Here is a 19,808-nt window from a genome sequence, read left to right on the forward strand (position 1 = left end):
TTTATAGCCGGGGAGCACGATAAAGATCCCACTCAGAAGTTCGTTTTGGTTCTGTAACTGCAGATTTATAGAGACATGGGGTGTGGGCCACAGAGATGGCTTTCCCAAATTTGTACAGTAAGAGGAGAGTGTCTCCATGCCCTGTGCTTTTCATTTCATTAGCAACACTAGGAGTTATTACTCGGCAATGGTGGGGATTACCAGGGTGGATAACAATAGACAAGCCCAGGAAGGGCCCACACTCCTCTGTGTAACCTCCTGTTTTGATGAGCAAAGCTCCTGGGATATGCTTGCCCACTGAGAGCTTTGGGCGGGGGGGGGGGGGGGGGGGGGGGGGGGGGGGGGGTATTCTCCCTCCAATGCTGTTTCTGCGCTATGTATCCAGCAGTCTCTGTTCTCCATAGCTTTCTCTAAAGCATATTTTCCTAACTCGTTCGAGGAAAAGAATAACAAATGGTATGAAAAGAGCGATTGTTTTCTTCATCAAATAATTGAATAGATTTCCCCACTAGTGAAATGATGATGACTGGTTTAGCCCTCACTGAACACTGCTGTTGCTGTTAAACTCTTGATTTGAAACAAAAAAAAAAAAAAATCAACCCACTAGTTATCACAACATACAGCAGTTACATAGATAGAATTAAGATGAATTTTTATATACTTGGAATTGACTCCTAAAATTCTTACCTTTGTGTTATCTTTTATATTAATTAGTTTTATTTGCTATGTATGGCAAATAAAAAAAAAACTGTCTTAGCAAGAATGTTTAGTTTTAGATCACAGATACTTGAAATGTGCTGTGAATAGATGGTAAATGAACTTACCACATGTACAAATGTGAGAAATACTGGGTATTCTATTTATTTTTCTTGCATGTGTATTTTGTCTGCCATGGGGCGGAGACTGCAAGGACCATTTGCAAAATCAGAGTCCAAATTTGAGAGTTTTTATTAAGCCAGCTGGAGACTGCCTGGAGAGCCAACTGTTCTCACAGAGGAGTCCTGGCTGCTTTCTGAAGGGAGCTTTTAAAGGCAAAACCCATATCCTGGATGGCAGTTGCAGGGGGAAGTAAAGTAAGCAAGCTGTTTAACAGAAGCAAAAAGCAGCAGTTAGCTGGGCCTTCTTGACCTCAGGTCCCTGAGATAGGGTTGGGTAATTTTGTAAGGGTCTTAACCATAGGGGACAGTATAAGTAGGGTGGGAGTTCATCTCTGAGTCAGTCCTTAGATGGCTGCAGCAGGGACAAGATGGAGGAACCTAGTCCCCGTCACAGTGTCTGTGATATGCACGCCTGTGTAAATGTGTTCAAATATGTGTCCGTGCATATGTGAAAGGGTGTATGTTACTGTGTTTGTATGTGTGTGTGGAAGCCTGACACTGATACCTGTCATTTTCCTCTTGCTCAGTCATTGCTTTATTCTCTAAGGCAAAACCCTCCATTTGTCCCCAGACCTCACTGATCGGACTGTTCGAGCTAGCTAGTTTACTCCTGGAATCCCACTGTGCCTTTCAATTGCAGGCAAGCCACTATGTCCGCCTAGAGTTTACTCAACTCAAAGGGCAAGCACTTAATCAACTGAACCATCTCCCCAGACCTGATGATCGATATATTAATCGCTTTGTGGTTTTATTTTACAGTGTAAACATTGATGAGGGAAGTATTAAATAAATCCTGCTTTTATTTGCCAACTGCAGCTCACAATTGGAAAAACTCAGCATGTATATGCTGAAAGCTTCTTTTGATCTGAAGTGTATAACTGACCTGTTAATCCTTATGAAAAAGATAATTCCAATTTACTTGCTGTAGGGAACAGAATCCTGAAATAGCCCTTCAAATTTCTACTCTTGGTGGGTAAGTACTGTCTCTCAGTTGCCAGTGTAGGTTACTAAATACAGCTGAGGTTATTAAGCTCTCAGAGCCATTTAATGTATGGACTTTGCCTTGATGGTGTTCTCTTGATCCAATGAGACCTTGGTTCTTAAAAAGGAGCGTATAGATCCTGCACTTGTATCTCTGAGGATTAGCCCAGTGAGTGTGCCTCCCATGTACTCTCCCCAACCCACCAGATCTTGTCCAAATCCCATATCCAGTGCCCCTACCTAATCTGACCACCCTGGCTGACGCCACAACCAACCTCTAGGAATCAACCAAGACCCATCCTGACTGCCCTGACCCACAGGCCCTTTTCATATCAAAGATCCATCCCTACACTCCAGGCTTGGAGCAGGTAAATATCCTGCCCAGCAGCCCAGTCGCCTCTGTCCACATGACATCCAATCTTAGCCATTTTCCAATCTCTAGACCTAAGGCATCCACGCAGCCTTTCTTCTGCCCCATCCTCTGTCCATATCACACACACATAAATAAGACGTTGTCAAGTGCCTGGATCTCATTGCCAAAATACAAACAGTATGAAAGATCAAGCCAGTATCTCCCCTCCCAAACCTACCAATCCTGTAGAAAGGTTTGCCAGTGAAAATTGCCTAGGTGAACCCCAGGGCACAGAATTTAAATTTCATCAAAGAATTCAAGGAGTTTAGAGAAAACACAAACAACTTTGGGAAATTAATGAGAAAGAACTCAAGGAGTATAAATATGCTGATGAAAATGAAGACAGTACCAGGACTTGAAAACAGAATTCAAGGAAGAGATAAGCATGGAAGAACTCAAGCTGAAATGAAGATGGAATTGAAAAACCCAGTAATCCAACGAGAAAACTCAAAGCCTTATAAGTAGAGTGAATTAAGCAGAAGATAGAATATCAGGACTCACAGATAAAGTAGAGGATCTAGACACAGTAATCAAGGAATGTGAAAAATTAAAAAAAAAAAAACCACAGGAAAGGAACATACAAAAATGGAAGGACAGCATAAAAAGACCAAACTTTGAATTATAGGGAGAAGAATCCCAAGTCAGTGGCTTAGACAAGATCTTCAACAAGATCATGTGGGAAAAAAATTAGTGAAAAAGAAAGATATACAGATGCAATAAATAAAAAATACAAAGAACACCAAACAGACAAGACCAGAAAACAAAATCCCAAAGCATATAATAGTGAAGACACTTTAGTATACAAAACAAAGAAAGTGTATTGAAAGCTGAAAGAGGAAAAGTCACAAGTCACATATAAAGGAAAATGAATTAGAATAATAGCTGACTTCTCAAGGAAACTTGGAGAGCCTGGAGTAGTACAGTCATTCCTAAAAGATCCTGAATACCAACCCATGTTAATGTACGTGGTGAAACAGTTCACCATAGTTGAATGAGAAAGGAAATTTTTCCATGTTATAATAAGCCTAAAAGTTTTATATCCAGCAAACAAAACCCAAAGTAAATACAGGAAGCAATTTCAGGCTGAAGAGAGTAGTGAGCACAGCCAAGAGACAGGAAAGAAATATGGAACCATATTTAAAACACAAAGGACCTGTGAGAACATGACCAAAATCAATAGCACAATGACCACAATTCATTCTCTCTCTCTCTCTCTCTCTCTCTCTCTCTCTCTCTCTCTCTCTCTCTCTCTCTCTCACACACACACACACAGCACACACACACACACACACACACACACACACACACACAGCGCTATACCACTCTTGGGCATATACCCAAAGGATGCTCAATGATACCACAAGGATACTTGCTCAGCTATGTTCATAGCAGCATTATTCATAATAGCCAGAACCTAGAACAGCCTAGATGCCCCCTCAACCAAAGAATGGATAAAGAAAATGTGGTATATTTACACAATGGAATATTACTCACCTGTAAAAAACAGACATTATGAAATTTGCAGGAAAATGGATGGAACTAGAAAAACAAAAACAAAAACATCCTGAGTAACCCAGACCCAGAAAGACAAACATGGTGTTGTAGCAGGAATCTTAGAGAGTCTTATTTTTAAAATCAAACCCGGGGCCAGTTATTGGGGTGAAATGCTGGATGGCCAGAGAGACAGAACAAGCCACAGCTAACCTCACCTGGCCAACTTCTCAGCTGATCTTGTTTCCTCAGACTGGAGGCTTCTGTGTCCTCATCCCAATGGCTCTCATCTGAACTGCTGCTCGAAAGCCTGAAGCTTAACCAGCTAAAAGCTTAACCAGGCCAAATGCTTCTAGTTTCTGGTCCTCACGTGTTATATACCTTTCTGCTTTCTACCACCACTCTCTGGGATTAAAGGCGTGTGTCAGCATGCCTAGCCATTTCCAATGTGCCCTTGAACTCACAGAGATACAGAGGGATTTCTACCTCTGGAGTGCTAGGATTAAAGGTGTGAGTGCCACCATTTTTTAGCCTTTGTATCTAGTGGCTTTTCTGTCTCTGACCCCAGATAAGTTTATTAGGGTGCACAATATTTTGGGGAACACAATACCACCACAGTATGTACTTACTCATAAGTGGATATTAGGTGTAAAGGAGAATCAGGCTACAATCCTCAGCCCCAGAGAGGCTAGGTAACAAGGAGAGCCCACAAAGGGATGCATAGATTTCCCTGGGAAGGGGAAATAGAAAAGATCTCCTTGGTAAACTGGGGGTGGTGAGGGGGGATAGAAACTTGAGAGGTCAGGTTGGGTGGGTTGTGAGCAGGACAGAAGGGGAGAGTTATAAAAGAGATGTCTCTCTTGATAGGGGGGAGTCATTTTGGGATTAGGGAGAAACCAGGTGCCAGGGAAACTCCTAGGAATCCACAGGATGACTCCAGCTGAGACTCCTAGCAAAAGTGGAGAGGATGCTTGAACTGGCCATCTCTGTAATCAGATTGGTGAGACTACCCTAATTTTCATGAGCGAGTCTTCATTCAGTAATTGATGGAAGCAGATGCAGAGATCCCCAGCCAATGATTGGGGCCGAGTTCTGGGAGTCCTATTGAAGAGAAGGAGGAGGGATTATACGAGCCAGGGGTTCAAGGTCATAACAGAGGAACCCACAGAGACAACTGACCTGGGCTCATGGGAGCTTATGGACTCTGGACCCACAGTTAGGGGGCCTACATGGGACCCACCTAGGCCCTCTGCATGTGTGTGACAGTTGTGTAGCTTGGTCTCTTTGTAGGGCAGTGGGATCAGGACCTGTCTCTGGCACTTTAACTGGCTTTTGGGAACTTATTCTCTTTGCTGGGTTGCCTCACCCAGCCTTGATGCAGGGAGAGGAGCTTGGTCCTGCCTCACCTTGATGTGCCATGCTTTCTTGATGACCATGGGAGGCCTGCCCCTTTCTGATGGGAGAAGGAGGAGGAGTGGGGGTAGGGGTAGGGAGTAGGTGGGTGGTGGAATAGGAGGAGAGGAGGGAGGGGAAACTTTGGTCAGAATGTAAAATAAATTAAAAAATTAATAAATAAATGTAACATAAAAAAGAAAAATCAAAAGAAATTATTACTGATTATTTAGGAATTTCACATAAAGCAGCCTGATCACACTTACTTGCCAGTCCTCTTAGGTCCAACCCCTGACCCTTGTGGCCTCCTTCAAAAACAGAAAAAGAAAAAGAAAGAAAATTCCAAGTACTTTTGATGTTGCCCATGTCCTCACGGGAGCATGGTCAAACTCTCCGTGGCTAGCTCCTTAAAGAAAAATGAGTCCACCCCCGCCCCCATCAGAAGCCATCAACTATGGAGAGCTACACTTCAGTATCCGTATCACAATTTTAAAGAATTCTCTTCATTGGTTTTCTGAATGTATTGTTCCTTTTTAGGGTGGGGGGAGAGGGTAGAGGATAAGGGGGTTGGGTTTCAGGAGAGGTTCTCTCAGAAGCCTTCACATTCTCAACTGTGAGTCTGCAGTCATCAATACCACTACAAAAGAAGCTTCCTTACCCTTTACAGTCAGTGGCAGCATGGGTCATGGACTTCCACATGACCTCCAGCATCAGCATGTGCCATGGACCTCAGTATGTTCTCCGGTGGCTGTACAGATCACAGATATCAACATGGCCCTCAACATCAACATGGTCTCTGACAGCAATACAAGCCATGGACATCAGCATGACTTCAGGTGGCAGCACACATTTCAATAATAAGAGTAAATGTCAAAAGACACACAAGCTAACTAACAAGAAACTATCTATATGTGTCTACCAGAAACACATCTTAGCTTTAAGTACTCCATTCAAATAGGAACAGAAAGCAAGCTGACATTGACCTCAATATCTAACAAAATAGACTTCAAACTAAAACTAATCAGAAGAGATAAAGGGAGACATTTCATTCTAGTTAAGGGAACAATTAACCAAGAAGACATTACCATCCTGAACATATATATGCATCAGATTCTAGTGAACCCAGTTTCATAAAAAGTATGCTACTAGACATAAAGATGACTTTGACACTCCATTTTTTAATAGACAGGTACAAAAAAAAAGCAAACAAATGTCAGAATTAAATGGCATCATATATCAAATGTACTTAACAGATATCTACAGAATATCCCTCCCAGACACCAAATAATACATCTTCTACTCAGCAGCATATAGAAGGTTCTCTAAAATAGACCACATTCTGATACACCAGAGACATCTTTACAAATTCAGATTGAAATAGCTGCCTGTATTCTCTCTGAACACAATGTAATGAAACTTAAAGTTGACAGCAAATAAAGCTCTAATAAGTTCACAAACTCATGGAAAGTAAACAATTCATTACTGCATGATGAGTGTAAAAGAGGAAATCAAGAAAGAAAAAAGTCTCTTGGGACTGAATGAAAAGAAAAACAACACAATAAAACCTCTAAGACATATTGAAAGCATTTATGCCTCTCAGTGTCTACATTGAAATTCAGAAAGAGCACAAATAAATGCAATGATGCAATTGAAAAATTTGGAAAACAATCCAAATTGAAGCCCAGTTAATACCAGGAAATAACAAAACCAGAACAGAAATTAATAAAATAGGGGAAAAAAAATCACTGAATCTAAGTGCTTGTTCTATGAGAAGATAAACATTATTCACAGACCCTTGGCCCAACTAAGCAAAAGAGAGAGAGGACCCAAATTAACAGATTCAGAAATCAAGAGGAAACATTACAACAAACGCCACAGTAATTTAGAACATTACAAGGGAATAGTTTATAAATCCATACTCGGTTAAGTTGGAAAACCTAAAAGAAATGGATGGATTTCTAATTCAGCCACACCATCAAAATTAAATCAAGAAAAGATCAACAATCTAAACAGCTCAATAAATGAGGATATTAAAATAGTAATAAAATGTCTTCTAACTAAAGAAATTCTGAGCCAGATGGACTCAGCAGAATTGTACAAAACTTTCAAAGAATATCTACAGCCAATCTTCATTAAACTATTCAGAAGCAGAAAGAGAAAAACAGAACTCCTTCCATTAAGCCACTATTACTTTAATACCAAAGCAGGTAGTGACCCACATAAAAATAAAATAAAATAAAAAAAAAAACAACAACAACAACAACAAACCTACAGGTTAGTATCCCTGATGAACATAAATTCAAAATTGCTCAATAAAATACTTGTAAAAGATACAAACATACATCAACAAATATACACTGAGATGCAGGGGTAGTTCAATATACCATCAGTCAAGTCAATAAATGTAATAAACATATTTGGACTTAAAGACATAAGTTGACATAAGCAAGAAAGTCACGTGATCATCTCAATAGACGCCAAAAAAAATCCTTTGACAAAATTCAACATACACTTATGATAATGGTCCTAGAAAATGTAGCACTAGAGAGAGCATACCTTAATAAAAATCTAGATGTGAGAAACCCATAGCCAGCATCACTCTAAATGGAGAAAAACTTGAAGCAACCCCATTGAAATTAGGAATAGACATTATCCACTATCTTGACTCCTTTTCAATATTGTGCTGGAAGCACAGCTAGAGCAATAAGGTAAATGAAAATGAAGAGAAACAGATAGGATAAGATGTAAAACTATCCCTATGTACAGATGACATACTAGGCATTAGATATCCCAAAAATTTTAACAGAAAACTTCTAGAAATGATGCTTCTTATCACTGGCACAAAACCAGACATGTACATCAATGGAACATAACTGAAGACTTAAACATGAATGCACCTAACTTCAATCATTTAATATTTGACAAAGATGCCAAATTCATACTTTGGAGAAAAGAAAACATCTTCAACAAATGATGCTTTGATAACTGAATGTTCACATGCAGAAGAATGAAATGACTCATATGTATCATATTGCATAAAATCTAAATCTAAATTGATCAAAGAGGTAAATATAAAACCCTAACCACTGAAACTGCTGGAAGGAAGCATATGCGGTACCACCTGCACACACACACACACACACACACACACACACACACACACACACACACAGGAAAGGACTCCCTGAAAAGGGTTTGATCTGCCCAAGAATTAAGACCAACAATTGACAAGTGGGGCTTCATAAAATTAAAAAGCTTCTCCACAGCTGATGAAACATTGGAGCAAACAGAAAGTCCACAGAATGGGAAAGAATGTTTGTCATCTATACACCTGACAAATAAGTAACATCCAGAATATATAAAGAATTAGAAAACAAAAAATTAAACCAAACAAACAACAGCAACAAAAACACCAACAAAGACTCAAAAAAATGGCCTATTTTGAAAAAAAAATATGGGCCTCAGACCTCAGCAGAATTCTCAAAGGGAAAAAAATGGCTAAGAAATATCTGAAAAATGTCCATTAACCTTAGCTGTGATATTGTGACTCCTAGGAATATCAGAAGCTTTATCTACAAAACCTCAGTAACATGACTGCCTAAACATGAGCAGGACAACAATACACACGATGAAGTGCACGAGGGGAATCCCATGGTCCTTCTGCCCTATACAAAAGAATTATAGCCAACAAAGGAATTCTGAAAGTGGTAGAAATAAAGGCTTCCTCGGAGGAGAAGACACCAATTGGTTATCCAATACCGAATTGTCAGCTTCAAAAACATATACGTAACATTATACCGACTTAGCAGGTTGTACTTACGTATTTAGGAATATGTATACTATGTATGTAAAGGCAATCAATTAAAAAAAGATGCCATGAATTTTTAAGAGCAAGGGGGCGTATATGGAAGGCTTTGGAGGGAGGAAATAGAAGGACAAAATGATATAATTATGATATAATTTCAAAAAATAAATAAATTTAAAAGGTAGCAGCTGTGCCTTTCCTGATAGTTGGAACCAAAGTGTCAAAAGGCTTCTACTACAAAGCAGAGTGTTGCTGACTTTGAAGATGGATGAGGGAAAGCAAAATGATGTGGTCCTTTGGTTTAGTGACCCATGCCTTTAACCTTAGCAGAGACAGATAGACCTCCAAGCTTAAGGTCAACCTGATCTACATTGTGAGTTCCAGGATGAGGGGGAAAACGTGGGTGGTTGCCCTGCTGGGCTAGCAGCCTTCAAGGTAACAACCTCTAAGGAGTCTGGGCCCTCCATTGAACCCCACAGAATATTTCCCTGAAGAAACTCGGAAGGAAGTTCGTTCTTGGAGACTAGAAAGGAGGTGTGTCTGCTTGATTCCTCGATTTCCATTTCTGAGACCTGAGCAGAATAATCCAGCCTCTCTCAGTCAAATTCAATTCGGGAGCCTGGGAAGATCTGCAATTATCTCTGAGTCAACCTTTATACACTAGCCCCTGTAGATGTAACCAACCGTCTTATTAAAATAAGAAACACAGAACCAATGTAAAAGAGAAAGCCGAGAGGTCAGAGCTCAGAGGCAAAATCTTACCTCCTGCAGTGCTCCTAGCTTCCCGAAAGGGAGCTACTTCCTGTGTGTCGGTCTTTAAATAGTCTTTCTGTTCTGCCTACTCATTGGTTGTAAACCCAAACACATGACTGCCTCGTCACTGCCTGTAAGTACAGCCCTCCAGGTCTTAAAGGCGTATGTCTCCAATTCTGGTTGTATCCCTGAACTCACAGAGATCTACCTGGCTCTTCTACCAAGTGCTGGGATTAAAGGCGTGCGCCGCCGCCACGCTCTTGCTATGGCTCTAATAGCTCTGACCCCCGGGCATTGTATTTATTAACATACAATGAAAATCACATTTCAGTACAAATAGAATACCACCATAAGCCCCTCTCTGAGGCCTTGTGCAGTGAAGGCATGGTGGCATAAAACAGGCAGTAGGAAGAGGCTAGAGGATAGGGAAGACTAGGGGAGGTGGGGCTCCTTCTGTGTGGTTACAGAGAAGCCCTGAACAAATTCTGTTGGGAAAAGGATTTCCAGGTATATCCTGATGATGGAAATGAGTGTCTGTACCCCTGTAAGTAACCCCTCACCTATGTGCTATAATGAGACCCAATTAACTCATTCATTCCCTGAAGTGAACTTTGGGTAGAATTGTGCCTCAGTTTGGCATTGGGACTTTAGGAAGAGGAGTAGACATTGCCCTCTGGGAAGGAATTTTAGCAACAGTGAGTATGCACACATGTGTGTGCTGGTGTGCTGGTACCAGGCAGAGTCCCCTGGTGTTGGAGTTCCAGGTGGGTATAAGCTGCTCCATAAAGGAACCAAACTCAGGGTCTCTGTAAGAGCATTACATACTCTTAATCACTGCGCCATCTCTCCAGCCCCTGAAAGGAACGTTTTGTGTTTTTAGCTTTTCTTCAAGTATCTTGTATCTCATAATAGATATCTGCACTCTTTGCCAGCAATACATTGATTTGGATTGTCCCCTTAGTGTCATTCTGTTTTAATACCAGTCATATTTATTAAGTTCAATAAACTCATGCAGTCTTGGTTTATTTCATGACAGCAAGGTCTGCATTATTCTAAGACCATCTGCCCTGTTAGTCATGTGATCACTGACATAAAGAAAAGCCTAGCAGATAGTATGGTAACAGTGTTCTTTGGATGTTTTTATTATCATCATAATAGAGAAGGAGGAGGAAAGAAACAAGAAGCATTGTTTCAGCAGAAGAAAATAAGCTGGTTTCTTCTCAATTAACTACCAGTTTGTTTCCAGGAGTCCCACGCCCATTCTGTTAATAATACAGCACTTTGCCCTGTTAAGCTAGCTATCTGTATTTTTCATCACGTGAAACAGTCAGCTTGGAGCACACCTGTCACAGATGACACTTCCTGTCTTGAGGTAATTGTTAGCTGCACTGTGTATTTTAATGGCTTCAGATTTGCCCATTGTTCTTGCAGCGGTTTCCCTGATAACTGTTCCTCCCACCTCAGACAGTAAGTGCAAGAAATGAGGTGATGTGTTTCAGAACCTATAGTTAATTCACAGGCATCCATCGCTAACATGTATTGAATGTGTGCAGCTTTGAACTGAGTCTCTGCAAAATTCAAATTTTGTTTTTGAGATAGCCCATTAGGCAGCCCCAACTAAAAATATGAATTGTACATAAATTAAAATATTTGAACTCTGGAGGCTTTTTCCCTAAAAACAAAGACCCTAGATACATGAGATAGATGAATGAAGAATGCAAACATGTTTGCTATTATTCAACTTTCAGTGTTTGTTGCATTATATGGTTGTCTTTATCCTTTTGGATACTTTGGTAAAACACACAAGTACTCTTTGCCCTGTGATGTCAGCGATTATTCCTCCAGCTAGACGGGGGCATCTTAAGTAGAAGATTGAATAACAAACAGGAGTGTGCTTCAAAGTTGAGTGATACCCTTTGTCTCCAAAATCAAAAATAGAATCACTGAAGGAATTGATAGGGAAGACAAGGAAGAGAGATTTTCCTTGTCATGCAAGACAATAAAAAGAGATTTTCCTTCTCATGCTTTAGGAAATGCCAGAGGTCCTTTGAAGGATTTTTAAGTGAAAGCATTAAACTTGCTGATAATTTTCAATAGCATTTAACACTTGGAAATTTCTTTTACTATTGAGAATAGAATTTTTTCATACAATGTATTCTGATTACTATTTCCCCTCCCTCAACTCCTCCCAGATCTAGCTTGACTTAACTCCCCATCCACTCAAATCCTCACCTTTCATTCTCTCTAATTAGAATACAGACGGTATCTAAAAAATGATAATACAATAAGATAAAATAAAAACAAACAAGAATTGATGAAGCAAGCAAACTAGTAGGCAAAAGAAAAATAAAACAAAACAACAACAACAAAAAACCAGCCAAAGAAAAAAAACACATGGACACAAAGACACACACAATCACACAGGTGAAATCTCATAAAAACTAGCACTGGAAACTATAATATATATATATACATATATATATATATATATATATATATATATATATATATATATATTAAACATGTAAGGGAAAAAACTAAATAAATAAACAAAAGTAATGCCCAAACAAAGCATTATGAGACAAGGAACTTTCAAAAATGCCACTGAGTTCATTTTGTGTTGGCCATCTACTGCTGGGCATGGGGTCTATTTCTAAGTGTGGTTTGTATACTCGATGAGACTTCATTGGAGAAAACTAGTTTTTCCTTTGCGAGTGTTTATCCATTGGAGATAGTTTCTGGGTTAGGGATGGGGGTTTGTGTCCACTTCTCCTCTAGCACTGGGGTTTCATCTGGCTTGAAACTATGCAGACCCTGTGCATCCTGCCACAGTCTTAGTGACTTATACATGTGTCAATCCTACTCTATTTGAAAGGCCTTGTCTCTTTGGTGGTGTCCATCTACCACTGGCTCTTACCATCTTTCCACCTCCTCTTATGTAGGGTACCCTGAGCTCTGCGGGGAAAAATCTGATGGAAACATCTCATTTAGGACTGAGTGTTACACTTGGAAATTTCTTATCCTCAAGTTGAAAAACCAGGTTAAATTCTATCATGTCGAAATTTCATTGCGATTCTAATTCCCATGTATCAAACTGTAAACAATAAAATTTATTTTAACAGATATCTAACAAATGGCTCTCCTATTAGAAAATGTTCCCTGGGTACCTGGCACTTAGTAAAGCATGAAAGTGGTGATCCCCACCCCTGTGATATCTGAAGGACAAAAAGAGCAAATAATGTGGCCAACAACCTGTCCACCCGCTGGCTGGAAGTGAAAAAGTTAAAATGTTAGCCCCAGATTTTCAGCTGGAATTTAGGAAGTGGGTCTGTCATTGTTACAGGATGCTGTTTTCCCCCTGGGAGCCACACAGCTTGTCAGGTGTTGGGGGACCTTTGAGCAAGTCTTGATGGTGCTCAGGGCAGGGGCGGCAACTTAGAAGCTTATTACTTCCAATATTTTTCTTGTTCAACTGGACAACCCTCTCTGTAATCTCAGATAAATTTTGGTTTGGTTGTTTTCTCAAGACTTACATTTTTCACATTCATTTTTTGAGCACATTCATTGAGAAATTTGCAAAAGGCTAAACAAATATGCTAAATTCTAAGTTTGTCACTAATTTTTTTTTGAATTGCATTCAAACATGTAATTTTCTTAACAAGAAACAGTGCATGCAACTCATCCAACCTCTGATTTCAATTCTTCCAGTGCTGAAAGCTCATTTTATCTGTGTTGAATAGTCACTGACTTTGACAAATTACTTTATACATATTTTATCTTTTAATAGCTCCACGCTTATCTAAAACTGAAAGCCTTTAGTTCTTCAGAGTATCTGAATATATTATATATTAGCTTAAGGTCAGTGAGCTTATTTAGTGACATACATGATTCTGACCAAAATTAGAATGGGTTTAGTGACTTAACAGTAGTGGGCATGTGCACTATGCCCCTTTCCTGTTTTCTTCTCATACCGAGTAGTGGGATTTGTTTTGAGTCATTAAAATAAAATCAGTTGCTATAATGATAAACTTGATGAATTTTCAAGTTAATAGGAGACATTCATATCTGGGGTTTAATTTTTTTTCTCTTATGAAGTCATCACTTTGCCTGCCACTGTTTTGTGTGAACTACCAGCATTTCTGGACCTTGTTATTCCTGTCTCTGCAAGCAGAATGGGCAGCTCTCTGCTGACTCGCTTTACTCCCATATCCACTGGGGTGAAGTTGTGGGCCAGATGGATGCCCTTTGGGGAGTAGGTTGATAGTGAATTTTTCTACCACACAATAAGCAAGCTTTCTCTATGCTCAAAGTAGTTGATAGCTTAACAATCAAAGGTCCCTCATCAACCCTGAGAAATGGCCTGGGTAGAACTTGCTCAGAGCCTTGAAGTCTTGGTATTCCTATCAAGAGAAGAGAACTGCAGAGGAGTGACTTCTGGCAGACAGGGATGGTACACTGGAGCAGACAGGGCAGTACCAGGCAGGGTTCTGGTTCCAGCTCATGCTATAGTAACCTCCTTCTGGGGTGTGGATAATTGGCAAACACCTCCTTTCACCTAAAAACTGCTGGGGGCTGGCCTTTGGAAACCTTACTTAGGGCTGAAGAGTTGACCCCAGTATTTTCATATAACTAAGCAATATAACACCATATGGGCTGATTACCCCTCCGGGTTATTGGAATATTAGAAGAAAAACTGGATCACTATAATGGTTCAGTGAACAACCCTCCACATGGTTAACAGAATCATCTTCAGAAACAGAGTCACAACTGTAGATGGCTGCTGAGGAGGGCTGACTTCACCTTCATTTTGCTTAGCAAAACATATCAAGCACCAAGGGGTGGGTAGTTTAAAAGTTGTGTTTCTTTCTACTTTAGGGCCATTTTAGATGGGCTGCATATTCCGAGGTCATTTTCTTTTCATGAACTGAAGAACACATGATTATTACTTCTTTAAGCATAGTTTATAGATTTTTAAAAAGGAAATTGTAATTTCTGTGAAAATATAAATTTTTCTAAATTATACTATGTTTAGGTCAGCTTGACTGGTTTATATGATTCAAAATAGTTTTATCCTTTCCTGTTTAATCCTGAAAATGTCAACTGTATTGAAAAATTTAATAAAGATATAAGTAAGAGAGGCTTGGCTTGGAAAAGTATTGTGTAGCTAAAATGCAAACCATAGTTTTGAGAGAGAGAGAGAGAGAGAGAGAGAGAGAGAGAGAGAGAAAGAGAGAGAGAGAAATCCAACAAGCCCTCTGTCATTATTTAATAACATTTTGGTTCTCCAAAACTATGTTTTATTATGACCAACCGAAATGTGGAAATAATGGATTCATTTTAGAGATATTTATGTTTCCATTATCTGTGACACAAGATGATTTGTCATGGACAGAGCATAGTAGAGTAGGTTTTAAAGGACTTTGGAGGCTGGGGTGATGACTCAGCAGTTCAGAGGTTGTGCCGCTCTTCTAGAAGACCCACGTTTGCTTCTGGTTTCTGCTGGTACCGCATCATTCATGAACAGTGCTTCCTGCGCCCACACACAGATACATAAATAATGATAAAGAATTTTAGGACACGAGGGACAAAATCCAGACAAACGTCAGCTACGGAGGGCTCTTTGGAATCAATGCATACTGTGTATGGATTTGCTCGTTCATTTTCTCAGTACTGCTTTACTAATTGCCTCTCCAATGAAAGCCCCTCTTTTGGGGGCAGTTAAAAAACAGGAACTGTTGCTTCTGAAGCAATCTAGGCTAGAGGTAGAGAGCCAGGAAGAGTTGTCTGTGCCATGATGAAGTACCGTGTTCAGGGAATGCTAGGGTATAAGTGCTCACTATTTGTATTTGTGGTAGGGTCCTTAGATCTCTCCAAATGACTAGAAGACATCCACTGTGCAATTGCAGAAAGCAGCTTTCTTCTTGAGAAAAGACCAGCATGCTGGGGCCTGCCCAAAATGGCTTTGACCCTGGGGGAGGGTAAGGCAGCCCCTTTCAAGCCTGCTTAGGGGAATTCCAGCTGTGGTTATGTGTACTTTGAAGTAATTGGGTATAGACCCTTACCGATACAGGTATCGTTTTATGGTTGGTCAGCAACTATGGTTGTGGTGTCAGGGGTCTGTCTGCTGTATCAGGGGTCTTTCTGACTGAAAATAGCAAGAACAATTCCCACGTGTGGCCAGAACCCTGATTGGCTACCAGATTGGACATACTTCCCAGCGTCTGGTTGAAGCCAGACATGGGCCAACGTAGGATGGTGGGGTATTATGGGGCAGAGGTTTTAGCAAACTGGCTCCTGGGAAAAAACAACTGGCCCCGGTCCCTTCATTCATCAGCATTCTGCTCCTATAACAAAATACCCAGTAGTGTTACCTTGAAATGGGGAAGTTTGGGGTTTTTTGGTTTTTTTATTTGTTTGTTTTGGGCTCATGTTTTTTTAAGGTTTCAGTCTGTGGTTAATTGGCTCCCTTGTTTTTGGTCTTATGGTGAGGCTGTACATCATGACAGGAGTGTGTGGTAAAGGGAAGTAGTCACCTCATAGCCATGATGTAGAAGAGATGGATAGTCTGCAACCCTTTGTGAGGTCATGTCCTGAATGACCTCTGACTTCATACCAGGTCACAGTAGTGAAATTCAGATGAACAAGACTTCAACACATGACCTTTTGAAGGCCACACTGCATCACAACTATGGAAGGATTCCTTAGTCCAGCACATCTTTATTGTATTTGTCTGAATTTACTAGCTTAATATAACAAATATTTCTTACTATTGTCTTTGATAGGATAGAAAATTTACCCTAGTTCATAACTGTTTATTACATTTATTTATTCTCTCTATGTCTATATGCATGTCCACACGTGTGTGTGTGTGTGTGTGTGTGTGTGTGTGTGTGTGTGTGTGTGTGTATGTGGGAACACGTACAATTGAGAGCATGAGGAGGTTGAAAGACACCTTGCTCAAGTTGGTTCTCTCCTTCCACCACATAGGTTCCAAGGATCAAACTCAGGTGGTCAGGCTGGGTGACAGATGCCTTTACCCGCAGAGCTGCTGTTTTGCTGGCCCCACATTTATAGTTTCAAAGGAGTTTGTAATATGGTTACATGAGGAGCTACATCGGCGCTGGGAATGCCCAGCTTCTATGCAGGTGAAAGGCATGGATGTAAAATGTTTACCACATGGCATAAATCTGACATCTGACTGGAAACTGGAAACTTTGACAAGTGTTCTTTCTCTGTTATCTGATTTAGTTTGCACAAGCCGGCAGATAGTATTTTATCCCCAAACTCAGAGTTAAGTACCTGGTATTATGTATGTGCTGGGACTTGCAATATATCAATTCTGTTTTATGAGCAGCATGACTTAGTGTTGGGCCTTGAAAATCACTCTCAGTTGTGAAAGGACCACCTGTTACACCAGAGGGCTGTCTAAAAGTCTACTGGGAAGGTTAATGATTTTTTTTTTCAGGTGCAGTCATTTTTGATGAATGACAACAGCCCTCATTATGAAGTGACCTGGAGTTCCTGTGCTGCTGGGCACTGCTGAACCTAGAGCCCATAGGGCAGTTTTGAAACATGAATATATGAAACAGAACAGGTCCTGCACAGCACAGAGGAACGTTCTCATACTTTTCAATGGTCAGCCAGGCACCACTTGGCTCCCCATGTTGCCACAGGGAAATGCAATACCATTTGGAGCTCCAGATCCAGAGCAAATGAAAGTCCTGGCTGTCAGGTCCATGGTCCATAAAACTATTATGTAGATTCATTTATCAGCTGTAAAAGATGTCTTATTCTAATTCTTCCTCAATTATAGTTTGCCAGCTGAGCTTCAGTATTTCCCTCTCTAAGCTCTCAGAGGCAAAAGGCAATAGTTTTGCTATTTTTAAGAATCACTTGGAGAATTTTTAAAAAATTCTGAAGCCCCCATTCTACATATATAAAGCCCAAATCTCTACATCTGAGACCAAGATCTGCTTGGCCTATGTTTGTAAATGCTTTGTGAATCTCGAGCCTTACCCCAGATCCTGGCTCTCCGGGGCAGGGAAAGACTCTTGGCTCTGGATTATAAGTCATGCTAGAGTTGGAGGCACGGTAGTGATTTTTTGTAATTATATAATTGAAAGGTATGCCTCATTTAAAAAGGGAAATAGCACAGCCCTGCAGAAGTTTAACGCAATCCTCAGATGGCTGCCATGCTTGAGAAGCACTGTTTAATTCTCCAGTGAGATGGACATTCAGGTCTGAGTCTGATGATGGTGCTGCTGCTGGCACTCACAGCATTTTACATGTGTGAATGCACTCCATTCATGTGAGTGTCTGTGGAGGTCAGAAGAGGGCAGTGAATCCCCTGCAGCTGGAGTTCTAGGCAGTTGGACGCTGTGTGATATGGGATATGGGAACCCAATTCAGGTTCTCCAGAAGAGCAGCAATTGTCCTTATCCACTGACATCCAGGATAGCCGTTCTTACCCACTATTGTACATTAGCATCATGAGAGCCCTTTAAAAATGTGTTCACACCTAGGCCTACTCAAGATACCATGACTTAACTGTGGCTTGTCCTTGACACGCATGTTTGAACGAACTGCCCCAAAGGGAAGTCTAGTATATAGGCAGAATTGAAAACAATGATCGCTACTGGCTCAGTTTTCCTCATTCTGTATTCTATGAAGTCATCTTCATCCAACAAAGCTTTCCCCTGTGGAGTCATCTGGTCATTGTTTCATACTGGAACAATTCACTGGAGGCCAGAGAGCATGTTAGAGATCATATTCAGTGATGATTTGTGATCTGTTCTAGTTCACTCCAGCTCCCACTCTTTAAGGTGTATTTACAAGTTAGTCAATGCTTGTCTTTAAGCAGGTAATCCTTCATTCTGGTTTTCAAGCTAGCTATACTACAGAGCACCTGCAGTCCTGGTTTTAAATTGAGGTCAGGATGCAGACACCTACACTGGCTGGATTTTCAGAACTCAAGAGACAATTCTGATTAAGGGAAGGGAATCTGCTGTTTCTTACCCAGGTTAGAGAAATGTGTCAGTTAGCCTAATGTCTTAGAAGGACCTTCTCTGGGCCTAGGGACCGTAGAAAAGGGGCAGAATAAATCACACTTGATAAATTAGTCCTACAAACTCCAGCTTCTTCTATCCCTTGTACATCTCTTTGTGAGATGAGTCTACAGAATGTTTATAAAATATTGAGAACTGTACCCATTCTCTGTCCTCACCTTAATCTTGGAAGGTACATCTTTCCCTGAGGGGAAGACAGTAATTTCACGTGGTATATGCCAAAGGTCTTAGCTTCCTTCTCTTCAAATCTAGCCAAATTGCAAAGATTTGTTATTGCTTTGTGGTTTTTTTTTTATATATAGTGCATGATTTTCAGTCACATATATGAAGGAAAAAGGGAAAGAAAGAAAGAAAGAGAGAGGGGGAGGGAGGGAGAGAGGGAGGGAAGGAAGGGAAAAGAAAGGAAGGAAGGAAGGAAGGAAGGAAGGGAGGGAGGGAGGGAGGGAGGGAGGGAGGGAGGGAGGAAGGAAGGAAGGAAGGAAGGAAGGAAGGAAGGAAGGAAGGAAGGAAGGAAGGAAGGAAGAGAGAGAAAGCAGTAGAGGGGAGAGGTAGGGAGGAAGAGAGGAAGAGAGGGAAGAAGAGAAGATCATTTCTGTGAAGTTAGCCTGGCATATAATGAGAACCAAAGGGTCTCTCCTCTGTATAAACCCAGTGATTCTTACCATTATGAAAGTTAGGGTTTGTTTGTTTCTCTCCCCAACAGCTACATATTTCTGTTACTCAGCTTTGTGGTACATCCCAGAAAGCCAGGTCATGTGTTCTAATGTACATAGTAGATTCATGGGAAAGTTCTTTTGTCAAAAAGAAACTAACAAATTACTCCTATCTCTGAAATGTTGCAGGTGTGTTTACGTATATGCTATACATTGTTTCTAAGGGTTTTTTTTTTTTTTTTTTTTTGCCACAGCAGAGGTTAAAAAAAAAATAGTAAAGTTAACAGTTCTGGAAGACTCTTTGGGATGGACATAAGCAGGTCTATGAGTGCCAATGTCTGGTGCCCAGAGAGAGCGATAGCTCAGTCTTTATATCTC

Source organism: Peromyscus maniculatus, chromosome 19 (assembly GCF_049852395.1).
Source record: "Peromyscus maniculatus bairdii isolate BWxNUB_F1_BW_parent chromosome 19, HU_Pman_BW_mat_3.1, whole genome shotgun sequence".
In the NCBI taxonomy this organism is placed as follows: domain Eukaryota; kingdom Metazoa; phylum Chordata; class Mammalia; order Rodentia; family Cricetidae; genus Peromyscus; species Peromyscus maniculatus.